The following is a 7,780-nucleotide window of genomic DNA, read 5'->3' as shown; positions in this document are numbered from 1 at the left end:
AAAAATTTACATAAATAATGAAACCAGTGAAGCATATATTTGAGTACAAAGATATAAATCATACAAGTTACGTCTGTCTTGTTATACTTCACTGATCAATCCTTATGATATTATGGAGAATAGAAACATAATGCAATAACCATAAATAAATACGACTCAGTGTTTTGGAACAACTTATGTGTTTATGAAATATAACATCGTTTCATATTCTGAAACCTAGTCCCCATGGCGCAGTGGATAGCGCGCTGGACTTCTAATCCAGAGGCCGCGGGTTCGAATCCCGCTGGGGATGCTTGTTGTTTGCAATTGTTTGGCAGGCCGGGTAACTTCTTGGTGCCCCGACGTGCAGACGATCGCATGTTTAGCCTCAGTGTAGCCCAGCCAACAAGGTATTGAGCGGCCAGTAACGCCACAATTGTAATGGAGCACAACCTCAACCTACCTACCTCCTGCTCGCCCGCCCGTTTGGCGCCTACTTCTGTCCGGTGCCACCCCGACTCAGGCCTAAAATGGCACCATTACGTGAGTCTTACATCTTCGTGGATGTTACCTTTGTCTACACGAACGGCCACGAAATCAATACAACCTGAGAAGTTGTGTTTTTTTCTCTCTCTCTGCGTGCATTCCTCAGAACTTTTGATACGTTCAAGGCGCACCGCTGCCCGACCCTGCCATATATAGCGCCCAGCTTCATACTCGCTCTGGCAAAAAAAAAAAAAAAAATGTATTATGGGGATATCTCGTTAGAGCGGCGCCCGCATCATGTTAATACGATTTTCTTATTCCCAAATTCGTCTCGTGGAACATTAATTGTATTTATTTAGGCTGGCCATGTTCAGCGATATTATTGTACAATGTATGTAAGCCATTTGTATTCAGGGTTGAATCACAATACACGGTCTCCCTTAAGCTACTAAAGTTACATTTTATTATGACGGAACCTGAGATGTCAGTCAAGTTTCTGATTTTTTTTAATCATTCGTGAAGGGTAGTTTGTTATCGCTTCGTCATGAGGAAAAGATAAGTAGTATTTTGTTTGGGAGTAGAGATGAGGGGAGGGAGTAAGGATGCTGGGAAGGAGCAGGGATGCACAGAGAGAGAGTAAGGATGCTGGAAAGGAGTAGGGATGCAGGGACGGAGTAGAGATGCTGGCAGGGAGGTGAAGTACACAGAGAAGTATATATAAGTAAATCTTAACAACATTAGGTACACCGGCAGTGCCCATTTACCCATTTATTATATAAGACAGTAAGATTGGAGAAGCAAAAGCTAGCTACGTTTTCCGTCATATTCCATCCCACAGGATGAATTTCCCTGTCATATTCTATCTTACAGGATGAGTTTCATACATTAAGCATTAAAACATTTATGTCGGAACAGGGAGATCTCATTATTCCACTGAGGTTTCAGTACCTATGGAAACTTAAGAGGTTTCGTCCCAGGACTGGAGTTACTATTACATGAGAATTAATGTTATATACCTGGAGGTTATTCCGGGGATCAACGCCCCCGCGGCCCGGTCCATGACCAGGCCTCCCGATGGATCAGGGCCTGATCAACTAGGCTGTTACTGCTGGCCGCACGCAGTCCAACGTACGAGCCACAGCCCGGCTGATCCGGCACTGACTTTAGGAATCTGTCCAGCTCTCTCTTGAAGGCAGCCAGGGGATTATTGGCAATTCCCCTAATGCTTGATGGGAGGCTGTTGAACAGTTTTGGGCCCCGGACACTTATGGTGTTTTCCCTTAGTGTACCAATGGCGCCTCTACTTTTTATTGGGGGCATTTTGCATCGCCTGCCCAGTCTTTTACTTTCGTAGGGAGTGATTTCTGTGTGCAGATTTGGGACCATTCCTTCCAAGATTTTCCAAGTGTAGATTATGATATATCTCTCCCTCCTGCGTTCCAACGAGTACAAGTCAAGTGCTTCCAAGCGTTCCCAGTAGTTAAGGTGCTTGACAGAACTTATACGTGCAGTAAAGGATCTCTGTACACTCTCTAGATCTGCGATTTCACCTGCTTTGAATGGAGATGTTAATGTACAGCAGTATTCTAGCCTAGAGAGAACAAGTGATTTGAAAAGGATCATCATGGGCTTGGCATCTCTCGTTTTGAAAGTTCTCATTATCCATCCTATCATTTTCTTTGCACGTGCGATCGTGGCACTGTTGTGATCCTTGAAAGTGAGATCCTCAGACATTACTACTCCCAGGTCCCTTACATTTTTTTCCGCTCTATTGTATGGCCGGAGTCAGTAGTATACTCTGTTCTAGTTATTATCTCCTCCAGTTTTCCATAACGGAGTAGTTGGAATTTGTCCTCATTGAACATCATATTGTTTACCGTTGCCCACTGGAAAACTTTGTTTATATCTTCTTGGAGGTTAACCGCGTCCTCAGCAGATGACAGCCTCATGCAGATCCTAGTATCATCCGCAAAGGATGATACGGTGCTGTGGTGTATATCTCTGTTTATGTCTGATATGAGGATAAGGAATAAGATGGGGGCGAGTACTGTGCCTTGTGGAACAGAGCTCTTCACTATGGCAGCCTCCGATTTAACTCTGTTGACCTCTACTCTTTGTGTTCGATTTGTTAGGAAGTTGAAGATCCATCTCCCCACTTTCCCAGTTATTCCTTTAGCACGTATTTTATGGGCTATTACGCCATGATCGCATTTGTCAAATGCTTTTGCAAAGTCTGTGTATATTACATCTGCATTCTGATTTTCTTCCAGTGCATCCAAGGCCATGTCATAGTGATCCAGTAGTTGTGAGAGGCAGGAGCGACCTGCCCTGAACCCATGTTGCCCTAGATTGTGCAGATTTTGGGAATCCAGGTGATTTGCAATCCTGCTTCTTAGCACTCTTTCAAAGATTTTTATGATGTGGGACGTCAGAGCTATTGGTCTATAGTTCTTAGCTAATGCTTTGCTGCCACCTTTATGGAGTGGGGCTATATCCGTTGTTTTAAGTGACTGTGGAATTTCATCCATGTCCAAGCTCCTCCTCCATAGTGTACTTAGGGCACGCGAGAGGGGTTTCTTGCAGTTCTTAATGAAAACAGAGTTCCACGAGTCTGGGCCCGGGGGTGAGTGCATAGGCATGTTGTCAATGGCTTTTTCGAAATCTATCGGAGTTAGGGTACTGTCGGAAATCTGGCATACATTTATGGAGTTTTGAGGCTCATTCATGAAGAAATCATTTGGGTCGTCGATCCTCAGACCGATTAGTGGTTCACTAAACACAGAGTCGTACTGGGATTTCAATATTTCACTCATTTCCTTGTTGTCATCTGTGTAAGTCCCATCCTGTCTGAGTAAGGGCCCGATACTAGATGTGGTATTTGCCTTGTTTTTGGCATATGAAAAGAAATATTTTGAATTTCTTTCAATTTCACTAATAGCTTTAAGCTCCTCCTGCCTCTCCTGGTTCCTGATCAAACCAAATGCAAAGTATGTGGCCAGTCCTATGGTCACTATCTTGAATACTGTTTATTTGTCCACTTATTGAGAAATATAATAACCTGTGACATGTCAAGATATCTTATTAATGAAAATAAGATAACAGATATATTAAGTAAATTTTCTAAATCTGCTTGAAACGATATGTGAACTACAGAAATAAATCCAGATGTACTCCTCCTCACCCTTTTGGGGCCTAGTTGCTAGGTCTTTTGTGTATCCACATGCTCTTGCGCTACCCTCCACAAGATGGATATGGGGTGCACAGTAAACTAGCCACTTCGGTGGCAAAATCTAAAAATCTTTTATTGTACTATGTATCTCCATGCTATCCATGGAGCCAGAGCAAGTGGGGGAACCTTTACAGTCTTTATGTTGTTCACGAAATTAACCCAGGTAAGGAACCTTAAGAACATTAGCCTTTGCATAACAGCGAGGCCATCGACATTTGCCCAGGATTTACAGCTTTGTCTCTCACGGAGTTAGGGCAGGTGGGGAACTCTGACTGTCTCTTTTCCGTCCACTGAGTTGACGCAAGTGTGAAGGAGCCTTGTGAACACTGGCCTTTGTAATAACTTTGAGGTCACCGACATTTTTCTTCCCCTGGGTTGACGGTTCTGCTGAAAGGACAAGACCCAGCATCTCCAGTCCAGTTTTATATTGCAGTCCCTCACACACCAATGGTCAGTCGACCCGCCAGTCACTCCAGCCCTCATTTTCCTTCCTTCCTTTCCATCTCCTTATGTACTCACCTAATTATGGTTGCTCGGGGTCGAATCTCAGCTCCTGGCCCCCACCTCTATGCTGAGTGCTACTGGTTTAACGTTAGTCTTGCTGTGTGAATTCTGTCACACATATTCTTAAAGCTATGCATGGACTTTGCCTCTTACACTTCGTTGTCTAGGTCAGCTCCACTTCGTGACCACTCTGGGGCAAAGCTAGTGTTTCCTAATATCCCAGTGACTCGTGTGTGCTTTAAACTTCCAAATGTGTTTTCGTGCACTTGAGACCCGCCTATCAGACTCTCCCTGTCTGTCTTGTCTATTTCTTTCAGTATTTTGTACCTTGTAATCATGTCACCTCGGCTTCTGCTTTCTAGTGCCTTTACGTTTAGTTCCTCTAGCCTCACTCATAAGTCATACCCCTCAGCTCTGGGACTAGTTTCCTTACAAATCATTCAACCTTTTCAGCTTCTATACATGATTTATCAAATGTGGGTTCCATATGGTACTGTGGTATGGTAGCGTGAGGTAACACCAGGTGGCGCTGGTGTCACCTCACGCTACCATACTCTGAGAAAACTTCCCCTTATTTCTTCAGTTGCTACTCTTGCAACATTGCATAGCTCCAGATGACGCACTGAGAAGTGTGAAAGTACTTGTCTTGCATTGTTACTGTCGCCTCTCTGCGATTGTTTGCATCACTTTCCTATGTTTGGCAGTTTTTGTTCCAGGTCTCGCATCCATTTTTCTTGAGATCTTTGAGTAAGTTCCATCTCTACCATCTTCTTTGTAAAGGCTTTCACGTCCTCTTCCTCTTCTGGAGGGAGAGAAGACGGGGGGAGGGGGGTCAGACTTCACATCCTTCTGTTCTGAGAGGTTCACATTCCTCATCCTCCTTCCTGGAGGTTCTCACTTTATATCTTCTTTCTGCTATCTTATACTCCAAATTCTACTCTTTTGAGAGTTCACACTTCATATACTCTTCTGCCCTGAGTACACACTCCACATCCTCTTATGAGTTCACACTCTATTTTCTCTTCTTTGGGTTCAACCAACCTTTCACTTTCTTCAATGTATTCTTAAGAACATATTCCAGTTTTAAAATGTTGAGAGGCTATTGCAATAATGAATCTGCACTGTATGTATGTATGTATGTATGTCTTAGTCATCAAATGTAATGCAAATATTACTCTCTTCCCCCTTACCCCAGTTTTTCTTCTGTATAATTTACGTTGACAACTCTATGATGGCTTAGATATCTTCATAAGAAACCCATTTCTCCTGTGCATGGGGTAGACCATCGTGAGAAGATGGTCATTCTCAAATAATAGTAACTCCAGTTACTATTATTTGAGGGTTCACCAGCTAAATTTTTAGTGGAAAGTTGCCATATTAAATCCCCCGGCTCAGTCTGGTAGATTTCAACAACGTGTATAAAAAAAAATCCCTGTGTGATGGACTAACAGGGAAACATAGCTAGCTTTTTATTCCCACATAATGTGACTATCACATCGAAAAGGGGTAGAGCACACTGCTGATGTATCTAGTTTTTCTAAATAAAAAAAAATCCTCAATTCACATTATGCATGGGTTTTCCAGTTGTACGCTTACAACCTCATAACCATGAGTCACAAAGGGAAGTACGCAAAAAAATATTTTCTAAGTTCTTCTGGAAGGTCTGCGCATTAGTTCTCTACAGATGAATGAAAAATAAAATCTTACCTTATTTATTGTAGCAAGTCTCTCACGACTGTCATGTTCAAGATGAACTGAAAGTTGAAATTCTGAGAGTGTGTCCACATATTGGTATGTGCTGAAACTGGTATGTAACTATACTGAATGGAATCCGACAGAGACCCTCGTGTGATCTCTCTGTAGTCAGGATTTTTAGTGTTATTGTCTCTCAGGATGAGCATTGGGCGCATCATAAACTAGCTTCTCAGGCAGCACATTATAAGGCGGACTTTAGCTTTCTCTCCAAATTTTATGTCGGATGTGAATTAATCCAACTGCTTAATTGCAACTTTTATTCGTCTTCTAAAGGGTATTATCTCGGCTAGGCTGGGCATTATTTAGATTTCGTTTAGTGTTAAATTAGTATTGATCAATGATACAATTGTTATTGTATCATTGATCAATACTATTACCTACCATTGACAGCTGAATTAACATCTATGCCCTCAGTTGTTTTAAGTCATTGCGTTTTCTTTACTTACCATTTTTTATAATACTGAATAATAAGTTTAATATTACTTCGTAACACTGAGGCGATGGAAGGTAGAGTCGCTGCCTTACAGTACTCTCATACCGAGTACTGGCAGCCTTCCAACTCCCTGTGTGTGTGTTAAAGCTAAAATTTCAGTTATGACAAAAAAAAAAGCCTCAAATCCCTCTGATTCGTCGAAGTAGGCAATAAAAACAACTTTTCTCCTTAATTGCACTTACTCAGAGGTAGGCCTTTTGTCTGCCCATAAGTTCTAGCTGTACCATCCACAGGATGGATATGGGGTGCACAATAAACTAGCCACTTCGGCGGCAAAATCTAAAAGATCTAATCAGAGGCTAGCTGGTGTTTTGCCACAGACAGGGAGAGGACATGAGCTTGGATGCTGTGTCTCAAACCCTGTGCAGCTTCCCACACAAACACCCTTTCATTTTTGGAACTGAGCAATGTCTATTGTCTGCCGCCTGCGTCCACTGTGTTTTCCCAAGAACCTTGGTGGTCAATACACTGTCATGTGTTGATTTAGCTCGTTTCAGTTATGTCCAGTGTGGATTCTTGTCATTTTGACTTCACTGTTGACTTTGCCCTTAGGATTAAGGTTTGCAACTCTGTTCGCAATATTCATAATGCCCCTCCAACACCCTCAACCCACCACACACAGTCTATACAAAGCCTCGTGAAGACTTTGTCTCTAACTCACATTGTCTGATGTGGAATCATGCTTAGAAATACGTTTGCTTCCTCATATTTAGTATTAAGTTGACGTAACATTTGTCTGGCTTCGTGGACTCTTATGCTAGGACTGAATGGACTTCTAGACTTCAACTCAGATTATCTAGTTAGTGTCTGCACACTATTATGTAAAGTCAGGTTTTAACATGCACTGTGTGGACTTGGGATCGTGTGTTGCAGACAGGTTCGAGAAACGTAATGGAGGCATCGGGGTAACACACAATTGCTCTGCTGGATTTATTAGGTAGATGGTTGTGACGTCAGGCAGCCATATCCTAGGAGTTTTATGTCTTCATCACAACTGCCCCAGGATACCGACAAGCATCATGCGCTCAGCATCATACATGCGCAGAATATGTGAACTCTTAACAGGTCAGCGTCGGTGACCTATTAGCGGCTCAAACTCAGCTGTCACATTCTTAAGCTGAAACACTATGTAACGGACTCCTACTTACATACAACTGTTATGACACACCACTGAGATAACATACCACTGACACGACTTGCGCACCTTGATACTTGTATCGGTCTTCAAGTTACATGTGATGTATTTCTTACGTGATTAGTCCAGTGTTAGACGAGACTAGTTATATATAACTTGACTGACTTACATTTGACCTATGAGTTGATGGATTTGTAGA

General features: G+C 42.5%; 1 non-coding gene across 1 annotated transcript; it reads left to right on the top strand.

The window, feature by feature from the left end:
- Positions 1 to 219: 219 nt before the first annotated feature.
- On the top strand, positions 220 to 292 carry TRNAR-UCU (transfer RNA arginine (anticodon UCU)). Its single transcript has one exon. It is a non-coding gene; the product is annotated as a tRNA-Arg (tRNA).
- The last annotated feature ends 7,488 nt before the right edge of the window (positions 293 to 7,780 follow it).

The sequence above is a fragment of the Cherax quadricarinatus genome, chromosome 19 (genome assembly GCF_038502225.1).
Source record: "Cherax quadricarinatus isolate ZL_2023a chromosome 19, ASM3850222v1, whole genome shotgun sequence".
Lineage (NCBI taxonomy): Eukaryota > Metazoa > Arthropoda > Malacostraca > Decapoda > Parastacidae > Cherax > Cherax quadricarinatus.
The sequence above is the reverse complement of the archived record's forward strand: the minus strand, read 5'-3'. Positions and strand labels throughout refer to the sequence as shown.